General features: G+C 36.1%; 1 protein-coding gene across 6 annotated transcripts in view; it reads left to right on the top strand.

Moving 5' to 3' along the window:
- Window positions 1-1,374: 1,374 nt before the first annotated feature.
- Window positions 1,375-21,300, top strand: part of TRIQK (triple QxxK/R motif containing) — a 69,422-nt gene continuing 49,496 nt past the window's right edge. For 2 of the 6 annotated variants that reach the window (XM_021942490.2, XM_021942489.2), the window contains exons 1-2: window positions 1,375-1,520; window positions 8,273-8,431. The gene's annotated coding sequence lies outside the window, so the exon portion shown is untranslated. Of the gene's footprint in view, window positions 1,720-1,830; window positions 1,907-8,272; window positions 8,432-21,300 lie in introns of those variants that run through there. The other 4 variants (XM_021942495.2, XM_021942494.2, XM_021942493.2 and 1 more) reach the window with 3 other exon arrangements.

Below are 21,300 nucleotides of genomic sequence, written 5' to 3'. Positions count from 1 at the left end.
GACACCACGCCTGACCAAAAGAAATATTTTTAAAAGATTAAAAAAAAAATGGGGACTCTGAGTCATACAAATCAGGAAAGTTTTATAGAGAATTATTCACATTTAGCAAGCTTGCAGAAGAATTTGGAAATTCAGGAGGTCAAGAGTGTAAAATTATTTGTAAGTGGAATGGGTTTCTTTTATTCCAACAATTGCATCACAGTATGATGAACATTTTAATTGAATCTCAAGGCCCTTGTCCAGAGGTACTCTTTTTTTTTTTTTTCTTCTTACTACAACTGTATCAGACAAGATAAACCCTTCTGGGTTTTGGTTTAATATGGAAGGAAAAAGAGTTTCACTATTTTAAAGCCACACACATAAGTAATCTGGTTAAGTGTATTAATATAATCTCATTTAACTCTACCTTTATTTCTGGGAGAGGAACTAGAGACCAGAAAATGATTTAGGAGGACAGAAAATAAAATTACATTTTGGATTCAATTCCTGGCCATAATATCCTGTGAGATTTCAGAAAGCCTTCTGGTTAGTCTATTTATACTTGTCTCAGTTTTTTTTTTTTTTGTATGCTACTTTCTTTCTCAAGGGCTTTTGAAAAAAGATATGCTGGGGCTGGCCTAGAGGAAGGTGACTTTTATGTGAGCAAGACAAAAATTAAATTGGAGGTTGCATAATTTTTTGAAGGAATTTTAGATTTAGTTTACCACAATATTAAAAATGATGACTGAAGGCACTTAGATTGAATAAATCTAGCTTTTCTCAGCCTGCGTTTCATTGTTCATAGGCTGTGGATAATTTTAGTGGGTTTTGTAAGGATTACATGAGTATAATGTATAAAGCATTCAATATTCGAATACTTTTCAAATAACTAACATCTTAATATTTCATTCCCATTTTGTAGATGTGAAGATTGAGTACCTGAACAGAGGTTCCTAAATCTTAATTATAGGTCATGCTTTTGCAGTCTTTCCTAAATTTATTAATCTCTGGTTAATGTTAATATAAAACGATTTTTTTCTTTTTTGCTGTTTGAATATGCAATGAATTCATTGTTTACACAGACAGTGGACCCTTCCACTTAGGGATGCTTCTTACGGATGATCCTGTGAATTGGGGAGTGTGTGTGTGTGAGATGGGAGGGTTCAGTAATCAAAATAACATAGTCTTCCGTTTTATATTTACAAAACAAGTCACAGCCTTTATTTTTAATTTCTACAGTCACCTCCTGAGATAGGTATTAGCACTCCAGCGAGGCATCAAAATGAGGGAAAGGCCTCAGGTCCAGCGCCTTTGCGTCCTGGACTGGCGTAGAGGCGGGAGAAAGGCCGACCAATCCGAGAGCAGGCTGAGGCCTGGTCCCGCCCCTGCAGGCATAGCCCCGCCTCTTTTCCGCCTCACCCTTTGAGTGTAGGGGTGTGCGGCTGGCTCGTCCCGCCCCTGCACCTGAGTGACAGGACCGTGGACAGCAACATTTCCCACCGGACACGAAGTTTGTCGGCCCTTGCCTTGGCAGAGCTGAGGTGTGTGTCCAGCGAGTGCGAGGGGATTGGGGAGACCCTGCCCAGGAAGCTCGGGGTCCGGGAATGAAAACGGGCGCACCTCCTTAGCGAGCCCTAAAGCGTTTAGGAGACGATCGTTCCGTCCCTGGGAGCGGCACTTGGGCGGGCTGGGCGGAGGGAGGCTCTGCAAGAGAAACCCGGAGTCCAGGAAACCCAGTAGGTACGATGATCACTGAAGGACCCGTTCCCGAGGAGCAGGGCGCTGGCTGCGGGGTGGGGGATGGAGGGTGCTAGGTTCGGTGGGCGTGGCCGTTGCGGTTGCTAAGGAACGCGCGGTTCCCGCCCTGCCAGCGTGTCTGGCGCCAGCCGCTGGGCCCTGGACATGTTAGGCCCGCCCATCTTCCAAGGTCTTCCACGCGGCTCGGGATTGGCTCCTTTGTGATGTCCGATAACTCGCGCCCGCTTATTTCTCTGTGCAGCTCTCTGGGTTCTGCAGTTCCCTTATGGGGCCCCCTTTCCCGTGGTACTCCTCTCCACTCTTTCTCCTGCTTCCTCTTATTAATGAACGAGTATTTGCATACCAAAACATTTGCAGAGAAGAGATTCAGACAGGACTAGGTGGCTTTATTGGTAGTGGTGAGGTTGGGGGGCGGGGGTATTTTTCTTGGAGCTTGGTGAATTCCTGAATCCATCAGATGTTGGTGTCCACGTGGATGTCTAGGAAAAGGGGATTGGAGATCAGGTTTCTCCTACTTGGAGTTCTCTGCTGCTTGTTTGATCTTAATAAGCCTCCTGAAGAAGTTGAAGCAATTTATTGCTGGAGGAGCCCCAATGTATAATCTCCCTTTCATTCTCTACTGTGGAGAGGTGTGCTAAACCTGTAGAGCTGTTTTTGCTTCACTCGGCTCATACTTAATGATCAACAAGTATGGTATGAGATGGTAACCTTAGATAACCATTTCAGATCTCCCTTTGTTTGCTCATATACTCTGTCTGCCAATGATTCAGAGACAGTACATTCCAGAAAGAAAACACAGAAGAGGTAAAAATATTTTACTTCCCTCTGCCAGGTTTACCGTGTAAACCCCCAGGAAGGAAGCTTGTACTGCTTGTTAACATTGGAAAGAGCATGGGCCTACAAGTCCGGAAACCGGCAGGGTTAAGAAATGTTTGTCCTTGGGCAATAACTCTCGTAATTGTTTTATTATCTGTAAATTGGAGCCTCTAGGATATGCCCTAAAAAATGAGGAATAATTGATTGTGAAAGTATCATTTATGATCTACACAAATGTAAAGCATTATTGATTACACTCTTAATGTTTTTGTCTATATGATCTGAATTTATAAACACGTATAAGTATTGCCATTCAGCTTTAAGTATTTTCAAATTTCCTTTGTGTTTTTTTAATCTTTGGGTTATTTAGAAATGGGGAAGAAATTCGCTCGTCTGTTCATTATTGATTCTGTGTTGGCTCTGGTTAGGTAGCACCTGTAATGTCTTGAACGATACTTTTTCCGCTTTAATATCACTAGGTATATATATATACCTGACAAGATTGGGAAACATTACCTTCTAATGCAAGGATGACTAACCTTTTTGGTGTCATTTACCACTTTGAGAAACCAAGGAAAGCTATTGACTTGCTCCTCAGAAAAACGCACAATTTTAAGCCTAAATGGACCCTGTTTTTGTTCAACTTCTTTAGAGATAAGGAAATTATTCTCTCCCACTTGCCTCATCCTACAGAGAGACTAAGTAACTTTTACCCAGGTGTAGCTACATAGCTGGGAGTAGAGTGGGGCTTTTGCCTTTCTTCCACAGTGCCTCTTACCATAGCATACCTTAGTTCAGGGCCTTCAGTCATCTGCAGTTCCCTTTTGGGACCCCCTTTCCCATGGTACTTTTTTTTTGAGCGCTAACAAACAGAAACTACGAATGTTCAGTTAATTGTTGCTATCTTACAAAGCCATGTAATCTATGTTTTATCCCAAATGCCCTTTGATCATAACCTCTTAAAGCATATTCTGGTATTTAAACAAGTGAAAAGAACATTGTCAAATATTTTGAGAAAAATGTGAAATTGTGTGTTTTTTTTTTTTTTGAGACGGAGTTTCACTCTTGTTGCCCAGGCTGGAGTGCAGTGGGGCGATCTCAGCTCACCACAACCTCTGCCTCCCTGGTTCAAGCGATTCTCCTGCCTCAGCCTCCCGAGTAGCTGGGATTACAGGAATGCACCACCACACCCGGCTAATTTTGTATTTTTAGTAGAGACAGGGTTGTTCCATGTTGGTCAGGCTGGTCTCGAACTCCCAACCTGAGGTGATCCGCCCACCTCAGCCTCCCAAAGTGTTGGGATTACAGGCGTGAGCCACCACGCCTGGCCAAAATTATACTTTTGACTTACCCCAGCATCTCTTTGGTCTAATATGGGTTAATGTTAACCTCAGGAATCTCTTATTGTTTGCATTTTGTAATCCACATCTTCTCTTTTCCATCTCTATTCCATAAACAAAGCAAAATTCATGTACATATTTTACAGTTTTATTTCCAAAGATGAAATAAAATATTTCAATATTATGATAAGAAATAATGGATACCATTATATGCCAAAATTCTAGATGTTTATAGAGATAAGTATATACAATATTTAATAAGTGAGTTACATATCAATCAGATAACCAAAGATTTGTCCAGCAGGTATAGGTGAATTGTACAGAGAAAGTACGTAATTGATTGAAATGGGGTCATGAAGGGTGCCTATGAATTCAAGTTAGACAAGGCTAGGGCTGAGCAACATTGAAATAAGTATAACAAGATTTGGAAAGCTATTAAGCTGTCAATGGGTTCTTGTGGTGGAAAATCAAAAGAAGTTTAGTGATTGGGGCCTAATCTAGAGAAAAGTGGCTAGAGTTGAGGCAATATGAACCTGCTGGCAAAGGCTGAGAAGCCTCTTATATGACACGCAAAACTATTTGCATCTTGTAGGCAATGAGGATCCATTTCAGGTTTTCAAATGGAGAGCAACATGATCGAATTGGTATTTTAAAATGGTTCTGAAGCTTTTTCAAATACTGTACCACACCTTCTAAAATCCTTTAATTCTATGATTATACTTTCATGGAATAAAAGTTGTACAGAGGTATACATAGGTTTTCCTTTTAGGGGGAATATATAAACAATCCCCTAGTTACTCTAGGAACTTACGTGGTAGGTAAACTTAATGTGAGCAGGCTGTTAAATAAACGTAAATCATTAACATTTTTAGAATATTAAGAAGTTACTTATAAAGTAAACACATAATCTGTTTTTGCTTCTCAGTAGATAGAACTGCTTTAAGACAAAACATAATGTATATGCTTGCATACTGCATCACTTTTACATATGGCTTATAAAAACTTTATGAAAGCTTGAGATGATAGTTTAGTTATAGACCACTTGAATATATTTAGATTTTCTTTGCTTAGATATTTAAAAACAATGTTTAAATTAATGCTTAGCATTTCTTCTAATAAAATTAATACATTTGTTTGGAATGCCTTTGTAGAATTTGACTGAATACATATCCCCTTTGAACCTTGATTTAGATATATAATGAAAATAGTTATTCAGATGATGTTGTCTCATAGTTATGTAGACCTTTATATTTGACACATTTTCATAAAAATACTTTGTTTCATTCTTACTTCACATATATATGTGTATGTATATATGTGTATATGTGTATGTACACATAAACATACATATATGTATATTTATATACCTACATACATATGTATATTTATATACCTACTTACATATATGTATATATGCTTATGTATACTTGTATGTATATGTAAAAAGGCTCTTACTCCGTTTTACAGAGGTAGAGTCTGTAGTTCTGGCGAATGGTCTGAACATACTCTAATACATAGAGGAAAGAGAAGTAAGCTCTATGATCAGATAGATTTGAGTTCAAATCTCTGCTCCTTTCCCTGTCAACTTTGCATGCTTGGGCAAGTCAGTTAATCATTAGGAAACTCAGTTTCCTCAGTTGGGAAATTGTACCTATCACACAGAAATGTTATGAAAATTTATGATATGTGATATGCTTACCAAAGTGTTTGCCACATTAGTTGCTAGTCAACAAATGGGTAGCTGCTATTATTACTAATATTAACAATCATCATTAATAAGGCTCCTAACACCCATCACTTGCATTTTCAAAATCCACAAATTGCAGAATTAAACTTTGTCAAGTTTTCTACAAACTTAATTGAGACAAAAACCAGACTTGAAATGACATGGGACTATTTACGTAATTAGTAGGCATAAGATTTTTCTATGAAGTATTAATGTGCTTCCCCCACATCCTTTCAGGAGTGTTACGTAATTATAGTAGATGGGATTTATTACACTTTTATAATCTAAAATCATTCAAGACATATCTGGCCCAAACATTTTAGATAAGGACTGTAGAGTTGTATTTTTATGGCACTTGTAATAACAGCTTTATTGAGCTATATTTCACAATCATAAGGTTTACCATTTTAAAGTGTACAATTCAGGGGTTTTTAGAATACTCCCAATATTGTGCAACTATCTAATTTCAGAATATTTTCATTATCTCAACTAGAAATTCTGTACCCATTATGTCAGTTCCCATCCCTTCTGCCTCCGCCCCCTTAAGCAACCAGTCTCTATTGACCTTCCCATTCTGGACATTTCATATAAAGGGAACAATGGAAGTTATGTATTAAGTGGACTTTTGTGACTGACTTCTTTCACTTAGACACATGTTTACAAGGTTCATCCATGTTGCAGCATTATCAGTATTTCATTCTTTTTAATATTCCATCATATCGATATATACCACATTTATATACCTGTTCATCATGAGTTGTTTCTACTTTTCGGCTATTAGAATAATGCTGCTATGGCCGGAGGCGGTGGCTCATGCCTGTAATCCCAGCATTTTGGGAGGCCGGTGCGGGCAGATCACGAGGTCAGGAGATCTAGACCATCCTGGCTAACACGGTGAAACCCCGTCTCTACTGAAAATACAAAAAATTAGACAGGCGTGGTGGCGGGCCCCTGTCGTCCCAGCTACTTGGGAGGTTGAGGCAGGAGAATGGCGTGAACCGGGAGGAGGAACTTGCAGTGAGCTGAGATCCGGCCACTGCACTCCAGCCTGGGCGACGGAGTGAGACTCTGTCTCAAAAAAAAAAAAAAAAAAAGAATAACGCTGGTATGAGCATTTGTATATAAGTTTTTGTGCAGAAATGTTTTCATTTTTCTTGGATATATATATCGAAGAGTAAAATTGCTGGTAACGCAGTAACTCTGTATTTGGATTTTTGAGGAGCTGCCAAATTTTTCCAAGTGTGGCTGTATCATTTTACATTTCTACCAGCAATGTATGAAGGTTCCAGTTTCTCCACATCCTCATCTCCTCTTGCATTTTTTTAAAAAATAGCCTTCCTACTAGGAGTAAAGTGGTATCTCATTATGGTTTTTATTTGGATATTCCTAACGACTACTGATGTTGAGCATCTTTTCATGTGCTTTTTGGCAATTTGTATGTCTTCTCTGGAAAATTGTTCAAATATTTTGCTCATTTAAAAATTGTACTATTTGATCTTTTATGTTGAGCTGTGAGAGTTCTTTCTATATTCTGGGCATAAGACCTTTATCATATATATGGTGTGCAAGTATTTTCTTCTATTCTGTGGACTGTCTTTGCACTTTTTTGGTCATGTTCTTTAAAGCACAAAATTTTTATTTTAATGCACTTCAATTTGTTTTTTATTTTGTTGCTTGTGCTTTTGGTGCTGTATCTAAGAGACTATTTTCTAACTCAAAGTAATAAAGTTTTATTCCCATGTTTTCCTTTAAATGTTTTATAGTTTTAGTCTTTGCATTTAGTTCTGTGATTCATCTTGAATAAAGTTTTGTGTTTGCTGTGAGGTAAGGGTCCCACTTTATTATTTTGTAGCACCTTTGTTAAAAAAGATTATTCTTTCATATTATTACTCTTGACTTGTATTGTTAACACTATTTAAAAGCAACCCCAAAATTGCTATTATTAATTATCTCATTAGAATTAGTAAAGTAAAGCTTGTGTTCCCGAATAGTTGGGGTTAAATTTTGATTTGGTATTATTATTAGACAGCAGTTTGGAAATATTTAAATTTTATATTCTTATCCACATGAGAGCAATTGCAGTGTAAAACTAGATATAAGTTCATTGCCTGGCATTTAATAGGTATTCGGTAAATATTCACTGTACAAAAATGAATAAATCATGCATTACCTGCTTGTTATTCCATGTTGCTTTTAAAATGGGCATTTAGAAAGTAACATATACTTAAACATTTAAGACTGAATAAATATAATTGTTTTTTAAGTCAGCCTTGTGCAAATTAAAATAACAAAATAATTTTATATCAGTCTCTTTACATTTATGCTTGACTTTAGAAAACAGTAGAAGCATCTTCTGCTACTTTTCAGATAATTGTTTAAGACACACTGAGTCACATAAATTTAAATGGATTTTTCTGTTACAGTACTTCTCAGAGCCTTCATAATAATATGAGAATGTGCCTTGTTAAAATGGGGCATAATATGCAACAATTTCCAATTATATTTCACATAGAAACATATTCAGATTGAATAAATAACAGCAAACCAAGAAACACCTTTTGGAAATGTTTTCTCTGTGATTTAAATTTGTGGACAATTAGGGAACTGGAGATCATCCATTTACTATTTCTATATACTTTGTTTTGAATTTCAGTAAGAAAAATCACCAAGAATATTATTTTTGGTATTTGGAATTGAATTTGCCAGGAATGCAAGCACAGCTACCTAACTAAAGACCTTGGCTTTGGAAACATCTTACCCCTTGGCAGCTCTCCAGAGTTTAGACTTGGCAGCATCAAAGACACAACGCAAGGTGTGTTTATTTGAACATTTTGCAAAAGGTGTTTTGATTTGTGGTTTGTTTTCTTTCACTTTGTACTTATTGCTTTGGGTTGTTTTCTTCTGGCAATGAACCTGGGTTCCAAGCATAGTTTTTTCTTATGGAAGGCAGTATCACAATAAGGAAATGTTTTTACTTGTATTTATTTTGTGATATTTCAGCAAATCCAAATAAATGAAGTAACATTTATAAAGCCATACATTTATAACTGATTTATTTGTTAAATGTTTACTATTATCAATTGTCTATTAAGATTTGTTGCTACATTAAATTCTTGGTCTGTCTTGATGTTTAGTGCATCATTATACTTTGGTATATTGCAATATTTTGGTAATTATTTATTGGTTTTAATCACTGTCCTGCATATTAAGTAATGAACAGATTAATATCATCATAAAATATCATTTACTCCTCTAATTTCATCTTTAACTGTTCTCATCATCATCCTCTTGGCCTGGGCATACTGCCTTCCTTTTTGCTCTCTAACATGCCAGGCATTTTCTCATCTCAGAATTTTTACACTTGCTATTCTTTCTACTGAATTGTTCTTCATCCATATATAGCAATTGCTTGACCAATTTCCTTCCTTTTCTGTTGGTCTTTATTAAAAGTTCACCTTCTAAATGGAGTCTTACCTGATGACCATCCAACGCTTTATATTTTTTCTTTGCTCTATGGTTTTTGTCACTATCTGTTAAACTATGTATTTACACTTATTTGTCTTGCTTATTATCATTATCCCTCATAAGAATATAAGGCATATGAAGGCAGGAATTTTCATTTGCTCTGTTTTCACTCTATCTCTAGTAACCGGAGTGGCCCCTGGCCCTTGATGAGTGAATGCATGAATGATCAGTGAATCCAGTAAATGTGTTTTAACTACTTACTAAGAGCTAGGCATTAACAGTTCCTACCTTCAGGAGTATAGTTTAACAAAGGAAATGGATAATTCCAGCAGCCATATTACTATAGTATTGTTTTATAATAAGAGTATGAATAGAATGCTGTCATCACTTGGAGAAGCAGCATTTAAATCAGACTATGTCGTAATTATGAAAGGCTTTTGGAGAAAAGTAATCCTTTGTATCAGTCAGAGGAGCTCAGGTTATACTGTAGAAAAAGCAAGCCCAAATTTCAATGTCTTAACACAGCACACAAACTACATATCCAAAATGAGTTGATAGGACAGTTCTGGACCCAAGATATTGAAGGTTTTATCCAAATATACTTCCATGATCACTGCAGCAGTGGGAAGAGAGTGTGGCTCATTACGTACTGGCATTTAGAGTTTCACTGGTCAAAGCAAATTGCTAAATTTTGAATGGGGAACTATGAAGTGCAGTATTGCCTTCTATCCAGAGGGAAAGGGGAATTGTAAGATTAATGAGTTGCATTAATGACTGTCATACCTTTGTACTGATTTAAAGGAGTATAAGATATCCAGGTAAAAGGTATTTAAAAGCATTTTCAGATGATATATCTAGGTGTAGTTTTTTTTGACATTTATCGTTTTTGATGTTCTTTGAGCTTCTTGGATTTATGGTTTGGTGTCTGACATTTATTCTCAGTCATTATTGTTTCAAATATTTCTTCTGTTCTTATCTTTTTCTTCATCTTCTGATATTTTCTGATATTTTCTTCATCTTCTGCTATTCCCATTATGCATATGGGAATCTTTTAGAGTCGTACCACAATCTTTGAGTATTCTGTTCTCTTTCTCTGTGTGTGTGTGTGTGTTTTATCTTTGTTTTCTGGTTTTGAAGGTTTCTATTGATTTACCTCAAGCTTAGAGATCTTTCCTCAGCTAGTGTTCAATCTATGAATAAGCTCATCAAAGGCACTCTTCATTTCTGCTATTGTGTTTTTGATCACGAGCATTTTTTTTTGGTTCCTTCTTAAGATTTCCATCGCTTTGCTTACATTCTCCATCTGTTATTGCATGGTGTCTACTTTATCCATTAGAGCCCTTGGCATATTAATCATATTTAAGTTTCCAGTTTGATAATTTCAACATCCCTTGCATGTCTGGTTCTGATGCTTGTGTATCTCTTCAAATTGTGGTTTTTTTGTTTTGTTTTTTTTTTGTTTTGTTTTGCCTTTTAGTATGCCTTGTAATTTTTTCCTTGATAGCTTGATATGATGTACTGGATAAAAGGAACTGCTGTAAATAGGCCTCTAGTAACATGGTGGTAACGTATGGGGCTAGGTGGTGTTCTCTGTAGTCCTGTTATTAGGTCTTAGTCATTTAGTGAGAATTGGCTTTTAGACTGTGAGCTTCATAAGTGTTTCTCCTTTCCCCCCCCCCTTTAGTGAAGACAGGATGGCAAGAGTGGCCTGGAGCTGAGTATTTCTCTTCTTCCACATGGAAAGCTAGAGTGGGCTAGAGTTAGGGGTTTACCGTTCCCCAGGTCAGTTAGGCTCTGACAGTACCCAGCAAGTTCACCTTTGATTAGTTTCTCCTGAGGAAGGATCTTGTTAAGAATAACACAGTGCTGTAGCATATTTCAAAATGGTTCCTTTTCCCCTCCCACTGGGATATTTCTCAGATATTTACTGTGAGAAGCTAGTCGAGCTCCTGGTGGTGAGACTCACAGAGTATGGGAGTCCTTCTTTGTCTTGGTTCCCCTAGAGTTTTTAATTCAGACTTTTTCATCCTGAGCTTCTAGCAATTTGTCAATTACAGTTCATGTTTTTCTACCAGACCACTGGTTCCTTTGACACTTTCCACTCACGAATTTCTGACTGGTAAGCTGTGACTTCTGCATTTGCCTATTTCTCCAATCTTGAGGGTCAGAATTGTGCTCTGTGTCCTCATTTTTCTTAAGAATCCAAAAAGGGTGCTGATTTTTCAGTCTGTTTAATTTTTTACTTGGAAAAGGGATGGAGTGGTGACTTCTAAGCTCCTTACATACAGAAATGGAAACTGGAAGCCTATGATATATTTTTTAGATGATAGATTTTTTAGTAAAAAATTTTCAGTTGGCCCTCCATATCAAGGGGTTTTGCATCCATGTATTCAGGCAATTGCAGATCAAAACCACTAAGGATTAAAAAAGAAAAACAATAAAAATAGCGATACAACAATAAAAACTAACAGAAAAATCCAGTAAACAATTGTTTACATAGCTTTTACATTGTATTAAATGTTATACATAATCTAAAGATGATTTAAAGAATACAGGGGAATGTACAACATAGGTTAATGCAAATGCTACACCATTTTATGTAAGGGATTCCAGCACCTGTGGATTTTGGTTTCCACAGGAGTCCTGGAACCAATCCCTGATGGTTATGGAGGGAGACCTGTATAATACTATACTAAAGTTTAATATTCAAAAAGAAAATAGAAAAGTAGAATATTTGTGGACATTTTCTTAAAGGTTTTGGAAGATATTGGTTGGAATGTACTATAAGGGCTTTTCTAAAATTGTATTTCTTATTTGCCATTATGTATTAGACCTAGGGTTATTTTAAATATTTGAGTTGCTAAACTTATCATTGGAAATTAGAAGTTTGAGGCTTTTATGGCAGAACCAGTTTTATCTAAAGTCAGGCTATTGCTCTAGTAAGAGGAACAGTATTGACCTGCACAACGCATGTAGTGGGTATGTAAGAGGAATTGTGACTTACAGACTTAGTAGAAAAAACATCAAGAAGTTTACAACTCCTGAAGAGAATACAGAATAAAGAATTGTAGAAGTGTTTACCTAAGAAATTTTTTCTTAGACTGGAGGATAATTTGCAAATTCCCACAATGATTAGAGATTAAGTTTGCAGCTTTAAAAATGGGGACTAGTGTGTAAGCCTTTGTAGGTACATACGTACGTGTATTAAGTATGTAAATACATACATATTGTGAGACTAGGTTCTCACAGTAAATATCTGACAAAAATTCCTGGGGGAGGGGAAAAGGAACCATTTTGAAATACACCACAGCACTCTGTTCTTAAAAAGGTCTGTCTTCAGGATAAACCAGTGTATATAAAAAGATTTACTTTCTAAATGTAACTGTTGCTCTACTAATCCACAGTTTCAAACATGTATGAACAATAAGATAGTATACATAATTTGGCATTTTAAAAATCATCCAAAGATACTTTTGTGGAAGCCACTTAGCTGATGATAGAAGATATTTAAAAGATCAAATAATAGCAGAAATTGTACATTGTATATGTAATTAAGTTGTTATAGGTTTAGTGTATTCTGAGACCATTCTTATATCCTAAGAACCTTAAATACATGGAGCTCAAAAATGAGTGTGAGATCATCAACTTTCCTTCCTTCCTTCCTTCCTTCCTTCCTTCCTTCCTTCCTTCCTTCTTTCCTTCCTTCCTTCCTTCCTTCCTTCCTTCCTTCCTTCCTTCCTTCCTTCTTTCCTTCCTTCCTTCCTTCCTTCTTTCCTTCCTTCCTTCCTTCCTTGACTTCATACTGCACTTAATATAAATTATTTAATTTAACCATTACAACATAGCCATATGAGATAGGTATTCTTACTGTACCTAAATACGCCTGTCTTAGTTAACCACCAAAAAGGACCAAAATCAGAAGGGAAACAAGTAGGGAAGAGTTAACCTACCCTTTATCAGGCTCAGATTCTCATAAAATATAACATTAAAAGAAAACACTTAGACAAATTAAATTTAACGAGTTTAATTGAGCAAAGAATAATTCTCTAATCAGGAAGCCTCCCAAGCCAGAATAAGCTGAGAGAGAGATTAGCATAACCACGTGGTGGAAGATTTATGGACAGAAAAAGGAAAGTTATGTACAGAAAACGGAAATTAGGTACAGAAACAGCCAGATTGGTTCCAGCTTGGTGTTTACCTCATTTGAGCCTGGTTTGAACAGTTGGCCATCTTTGGCCAAAACTCAGTGATTGGCACAAAAGTCTGTTGCAGTCTGTTTACACATGGAAAGGTTACAGTTTACTGTGCACAGAGAGACCTGGTTACAGTTTACTGTGCACAGAGAAACCATTAGGTCAAATTTAGAATATATAAGGAGGAAGCACTGGGCTAAACTTAATAATTGCTTATATTTGAAAACTCAAAGCATTTGCAATTAAGCTTACAATAATTAAACATCAAATATGTATGTTTCAAGTTACTGTAATTGTCTTTTGGATAATTTTTTACTCAAAAATGTCTGTTGAGTATATACTATGTGCAGACATTGTCCTTATTGTTTGAGATTCTTCAGTGTAAAAACAAAGATCCCTGCATTCTTGTTCAGGGAAGTGAGGAAATAAACAGTGGACTAAATTTAATATGAAAAGAGCTTTTAAATATTTTAAACTAGCTGATAGGTATAAGGTAAAACAACTTTTCTGTTGCAACACTGATAATCTCATTGTTCACTTCATTTCATAATATCTACATTAATCATGAGAAGGAGGAAATATTGATTGCCATAAAATGATCATTTGTTTTAAATACTTAGAGATTAAATGTTGTTGACCATTACTGTGGCGAAATTTCTCTCTCTCTTTCCTCCTTACTCAAGATGCAGCATTCCAAGTAAGCAATTAAATGTCATTTGCCGTTTGTAGAGCAACTTTGTTTTCTATAATTAAAGACCTAGGTGGTCCATAGCTAAAACAGAATAAAAGTGAATTAAAAAATAAGAAATGGTCCTATGAAGGACCATTTATCCTTCTTAGGAAGGATAAATGTAAATGTAAAGGATAAATGTAAGCATAATCTTTGTGCCTTTACCACAAATGCTCCTGATTAAAAATTCAGTTTTGTTCTTTTTGTTTGCAGTATATGGGTGTGTTTTTATGTGTATGAGAAAAAGAATAAGGGAGAGAATGAATATGAAAAGGAGAATTAATTATGTCAGGGCTCCCTATGTGCGTTTGTTTCAGTAGCCTTTCAGAATCCTATCACTGTAATTCAGGGAATTGACTAAACACATATATTGTTAAAATAGAAGATGACATGTTTTTCCTGTCTTATTTTTCTTCTACTATCCCTCAAGTGATCTCAGTGTTACTACACTTAATATTCCTTTACGTTAGATGTAACCAGTAAAACCCTCTGGACTGCTCTATTTGGTAAACCATCTTGTATTAATTATTTCTTGTGAATATTTTAAAGAATTAAGTAATGGATGTAGTTTATGGGTTTCATTATTGAAATAGTAATGATATGGTACAGTGAAAAATTTAAATGTTCAATCACAAGGCCATTAACAAAGAATGAAAAATAATGAAGGGCAAAAGAAAAAAGAAGCCTTTTTTTTTTTTTTTTTTTTTCTGAGGCAGGGTTTCACTCTTATTGCCCAGGCCAGAATGAAGTGGTGCAATCTCGGCTCACTGCAACCTCTGCCTCAAGTGTTCAACCGATTCTCCTGCCTCAGCTTCCCAAGTAACTGGGATTACAGGCGTCCACCACCATGCCCAGCTAATTTTTTGTATTTTTAGTAGACACAGAGTTTCACCGTATTAGCCAGGTTGGTCTCAAACTCCTGACCCCAGGTGATCCACTCACCTCGGCCTCCCAAAGTGCTGGGATTACAGGCATGAGCCACCGTGCCCAGCCACGAAAGAAGGCTTTAAGATTAAGTCTAAACTTAAGTATATAAGCAAACAAACAAACAAAAAAACACTGTTGAGAGAGGCATAGGAAGGATTTTTGCAGAGGATAGAATCTGTATTAAAAGTCCAGTCTGTTAATAATTAAATTTTTGTACTGGAAGAGGTAACATGGAGGTCTTTAGGCTCTAAAAAACTTTTAGAAAAAGTAGAGGTGACACTTGTGGTTAAAAAAATAAATGAGCCGGGTGCGGTGGCTCACGCCTGTAATCCTAGCACTTTGGGGGGCCGAGGCGGGCGGATCATGAGGTCAGGAGATCGAGACCATCCTGGCTAAAACGGTGAAACTCCGTCTCTACTACAAATACAAAAACAAAAAAATTAGCCGGGCGTGGTGGCGGGCGCCTGTGGTCCCAGCTACCCCGAGGCTGAAGCAGGAGAATGGCGTGAACCCGAGAAGCGGAGCTTGCAGTGAGCCGAGATCTCGCCACCACACTCCAGCCTGGGCAACAGAGCGAGACTCCGTCTCAAAAATAAATAAATAAACAAACAAATAAATAAATAAATAAAATAAGAAATAAAAAGTAAAAGGTAGGGAGTATGACACATAAAGGAGAAATATGGTTCAATCAAAGATTATTATTATGGCCAGTAATGTGAAAAAATTAGAAAGCAACACTTAAAAATATTAATTGCTTTAGGCAGTTTATTCATTGAATAAAAGTTGTTTGCTTTCAAAAAATCCCATTTGCTGATATGAGCTAAATAGGGCAATTTTAAAGATAGGAGTTCAGAGTAGTTCATAGCCTTTTTACTACATTCATTTTTAAATGCTTTATTTGAAAGGGAATGTCCTGGTTTGTGATTTTCATACTTTTTCCCTTTTAGAAAGAGGCAGATGGTATGAAAACTGGACTCCCTTATTTAAAGGGAATGTTGATATTTATAACCAAGCTTATCTCCAGAAAGATTTGTTTTTTGCAGCTGTTCCAGGTTGGAAAAAAAATATTATATTAAAGCTCTGACTTGTTTTTCTTTCCATATTTAGGGGGGGAAATCTTCAAAATGTGAAAAAGTGATGTTTGATTTTAAACATGAATGCAATGTAAACTGTGATTTTTTCCGTCTATATGTGAATTTTCTGTTTGTATGCTGTGATATTACTCTTTTTGTTTCACTGATCTATTTCCTAGATATATCACACGAGAAATAATTTACTCATTATTTTCTGTATATCATCAAATTATCCCAGGAAATGTAGTAGACTTTCATTAAGACTTAGCCTTTGTTATTAAGTAGACCACTTTCTAATTTTCCATTTTGATATTTTAGTCATTTTTTTTCTGCCCAGAGCATATTTTCACTGGGAAAGTAACTTTGTTTTTAGTTCTTAGTTATATTATTTAAGTTAAGACATATTTTTTCTTTTTATTTTCTATTCTTTGCTTCTATTTTTAATTAGAAATGCTGCTTTTTTCTGGACATATTTTAGTACTTTTTAAAATAATTGACAACTGTATTTTATATACTAAATTTAATATATATAGCTACCTCTTGGAGCACATGCTAATACTAGAATGAATATCCATGCCTGCACATGCATATAATCTTTGAACAAATATGTATCTATATACATACCTGTATGGTACATAAGGAGGAAAAAACAACTGTAAGTTGGTCACTAAGCTGTCCACAGCTGCATGAGCAAACACAGACTCTTGCTTAGTCATGTGAAGCATCTCCAGACAGGCTGTACAGGACGAGTCAGTTAGATTGAAGAAGCAAAATAATTTATCTGCCAACATCTTCCTATCTCTCATTTCACATTGGTCAAAGCTCACCTTATGGTATGTTGCTGTCGCTATACTTTCAGATTGTGTCCCCTGACCCCAGTAGGCGATTGTTGGGGAAGTTAGATCCTACACTATATGCTTTGTGGCTTCACTGGAATCTGGAGGTGGCAGGAGGAACTGAGCTTCCATGGGTCATGGTGTAGATATTGCTGTAGCTGTGAAAGTGGTGACAGGGCTGTGCCTTCATCTTCACTATAGAGGAAGCCACATCAATCAATGGTATTGGAAAATGAGTTGAAGGTAATGGCTGGTACTGTCCATTGGGCAAGTGACTGAGAGTGCAGTAGGTAGTGAATCAGGTGACATTCATAAATTGGGCCCAACATAGGATAATGGGTAATGATTGCAGCCGGCCAACTTCTTTAAAAATTGTTTATCATATGTAAATATGACTTTGACAGTACCTACACCACAGTTAGCACTCATTAGCTATTTAATTTTTTTCTTTATTAACTTTGTTTTATTAAGATATAATACATATACATATTTACAGGGTATAGTAAGATGTTTTATTACATGTATACATTGTGCAAAATCAAATCAGGGCATTTGGCCAGCATATCCATCACCTTATATATTTATCATTTCTTTGTGGTGAGAACATTCAAAATTCTCTTGTCTAGCTAGTTTTAAATATACAATATGATATTGTTAACCTTAGTTATCCTAATCTACAATAGAACACCAGAATTTATTCCTTCTAACTGTAACTTTGTACTGTTAACCAAAATTTACCTGTACCCTCCTCCTTTTCCGTTGCTAGCCTCTGTTGACCACCGTTCTGCCTTCTACTTTTATGAGATCAACTTCTTTAGATTCCACATGTAAGCGAAATCATGCTGTAGCTGTCTTCCTGTGCCTGGCTTATTTCTCATAACATAGTGTCCTCAAGATTTATCTATGTTGCCATGAGTGCCAGGATTTCATTCTTTTTTATGGCTGGATAGTATTTTGTTCCATATATATTCTTCATTTTATTTATCCACTCATTCGTTTATAGACACTTAGGTTGATTTCATCTCTTGGCTATTGTGAATAGTGCTGTTGTAAACATTGGAGTGCTGATACCTCTTTGACAAACTGGTGTTATTTATTTTTGAGTATATACCCAACAGTAGGATTGCTGGATCATATGGTAGTTCTATTTTTTTTTTTTTTTTTGAGAAACCTTCATACTCTTTTCCATAATGGCTGTACTAATTTACATTCCCACGACAGTGTGTAGGAGTTCTCCTTTTCTCCACATCCACACCATTTGTTACTTTTTAATTATCTTTTTGATAATAGCCATTTTAACAGGTGTAAGGTGCTGTCTTGTTGTTTTGATTTGCATTTTCCTAATGATTAATGATATTTTCATGTAACTGTTGCCCATTTGTATGTCTTCCTTTGAGAAATGTCTCTTCAGGTGTTTTGCACATTTTCAGAATGGGATTATTTGGGGTATTTTTTTGTATCGCATTATTTGACTTCCTCCTATAGTCTGGATATTAACACTTTGTCAGATGCATAGTTTACAAATATTTTCTTCCATTCTGTAGGTTCTCTCTTTACTGTATTGATTATTTCCTCTGCTTTTTCCTCTTCTAAAAAGCTTCTAGCAGAATCCCGTTTGTCTATTTTTTGCTTTTGTTCCTGTGCTTTTGAGGTCTTACCCAAAAAATCCTTGCTCAATCCAATGTGTGTCCAGTATGATGTTTTCCCTGTTTTCTCCTAGCAGTTTTATTGTTTCAGGTCTTACATTTAAGTCTTTAATTCATTTTGATGTAATTTTTGTATGTGGCAAGAGATAGGAATCTAGCTTCATTCTTCCACATGTGGATGTCCACTTTTCCCAGCACCATTTATTGAAGAGACCGCTTTTTTTCTATTGTGTGTTCTTGGCACCTTTGTTGAGCATCAGTTGGCTGTAAGTGTATGGATTTATTTTTGGATTTGCTATTCTGTTTCATTGTCTCTGTGTCTGTTTTTATGCCAATGCCATGCTGTTTTGGTTACTGTAGCTTCATAGTATATTTGGAAGTCAGGTAACATGATGCCTCTAGCTTTGTTCTTTTTTGCTGAAAACTGCTTTGGCTATTCAGGGTGTTTTCTGGGTCCATATGAATTTTAAAATAGTTGTTTTCCACTTTTATGAAGAATGTGATTGATATTTTGACAGGAATTGCATTGAATCTGTAGATTGAGTAATACGGACATTTTAACAATATTAATTCTTCCAATTCATAAACATAGAATACATTTCCATTTACTTATGTCTTCAATTTTTTAATCAGTTTTTTAAAATAGTTTTCACTGCAGAGAGTTTTCACCTCCTTCATTTAATTTATTACTAAGTGTTCCATTTTTTTAAAGCTATTGTAAATAGGATTGTTGTCCTCATTTCATTTGTAGATAGTTTGCTTTTAGTATATATAAATTCTACTGATTTTTGTTGGCCAAGCGTAGAAGCTTGTGCTTGTAATCGTAGCACTTTGGGAGGCTGAGGCAGGCGGATTGCCTAACCTCAGGAGTTCAACCAGCCTGGGCACCATGGTGAAACCTGGTCTTTACTAAAATACAAAAAATTAGTCAGGCATGGTGGCACGCACCTGTAGACTCAGCTACTTGAGAGGCTGAGGCAGGAGAACTGCTCAAACCTCGGAGGCAGAGGTTGTAGTGAGCCAAGATTGTGCCACTGAACTCCAGCATGGGCAACAGAGTGAGACTCTGTCTAAAAAAAAAGAAGAAATACTACTGATTTTTGTGTGTTGAATTCAAATCCTGCAGCTTTAGTGGAGTCTTTAGTATTTTCTCCATATAAGATAATGTCATCTGCAAATGGGCACAATTTAAATTCTTCCTTTCTAACTTGGTGGCCTTTTAATTCTTTCTCTTGCCTAATTGCTCTGGCTAGGACTTCCATTACTATGTTGAATAGAAGTAGTAAAAGGGAGCATCCTTGTCTTGTTCCAGATCTTAGAGGAAAGGTTTCAACTTTTCCACATTCAGTATATTAGCTGTGGGTTTGCCACATATGGCCTTCATTGTGTTGAGGTGCGTACCTTTTATACCTAATTTGTTGAGGGTTTTTATCATGAAGGGATGTTGAATTTTGTCCAATGCTTTTTCTGCATCTGTTGAAAAGATCATACGGATTTTGTCATTAATTCTGTTAATGTGATGTATAATATTTATTGATTTGCATATGTTGAACCATCCTTGCATCATGGGGTGAATCTCACTTGATCATAATTAATGGTATTTTTAATGTGCTCTTGCTAGTATTTTGTTGAGGATTTTTGCATCTATAATCATCAGAGTAGTTATCTTTTTTTTTGTTCCATCCTTGTCTGATTTCATTATCAGAGTAATTATGGTCTCAGAATGAGTATGGAAGTATTCTCTCCTCTTCAATTATTTGGAATAATTTTAATAAAATTAGTATTAGTTCTTTATTAAATGTTTGGTAGAATTCAACAGGGAAGGTATCATGCCCTGGGATTTTCATTGTTGAGAGACCCTATTACTAATTTAAGCTGGTTAGTTATTATCGTTCTGTTCAGATTTTCTGTTTCTTCATGATTCAGTCTTGGTAGGTTGTATGTTTCCAGGAGTTTATCCATTTCTTCTATATTATCCAATTTGTTGTCATACAATTGTTCATAATTATCTCTTGTGACCTTTTGCATTTTTGTGATTTCAGTGTAATGCCTTCTTTTCCATCATTAATTTATTTAAGTTATTTCTCTTTTTTTAAAATGTAGTTTGGCTAAGAGTTTGTTAATTTTGTTTATCTTTTCAAAAAACAACCAACTCTTCATTTGTTGACTTTCTGAATTTTAGTTTTTTAAAGTTTCTATTTTATTTATTTCTGCTCTGATCTTTATTTCCTTCTTTCTATTGATTATATGTTTCATTTGTTCATTTTTCTAGTTCCTTGAGGTGCAATGTTACATTGTTTATTTGAGATCTTCTTTTTTGATGCTGGCATTTATTGCTCTATACTTACCTCTTAGAAATGCTTTTGCTGTATCCCATAGGTTTTGAGGTGTTGTGTTTTTATTTGTCTCAAGAAATCTTTAAATTTCCCTTTTGGCCGGGTGCAGTGGCTCATGCCTGTAATCCCAGAGTTTTGAGAGGCGAAGGTGGGCAGATCACCTGAGGTCAGAAGTTCAAGACCAGCCTGGCCAACATGGAGAAACCCTGTCTCCACTAAAATACAAAAATTAGCTGGTTATGGTGGCAGGCACCTGTCATCTCAGCTACTCAGGAGGCTGAGGCAGGAGAATCGCTTGAACCCAGGAGGCGGAGGTTGCAGTGAGCTGAGATCATGCCACTGGACTTTGGCCTGGGTGACAGAATGAGACTCTGTGTCAGAATAAATAAATAATAAATAAATAAATAAATAAATAAATAATTTTCCCTTTTGATTTCTTCATTGACCCATTCATTTTTCAGAAGGATGTTGTTCA

This window comes from Papio anubis, chromosome 8 (assembly GCF_008728515.1).
Source record: "Papio anubis isolate 15944 chromosome 8, Panubis1.0, whole genome shotgun sequence".
Lineage (NCBI taxonomy): Eukaryota > Metazoa > Chordata > Mammalia > Primates > Cercopithecidae > Papio > Papio anubis.
Note: the sequence above shows the minus strand (reverse complement) of the source record. Positions and strands in the feature narration are given on the sequence as shown.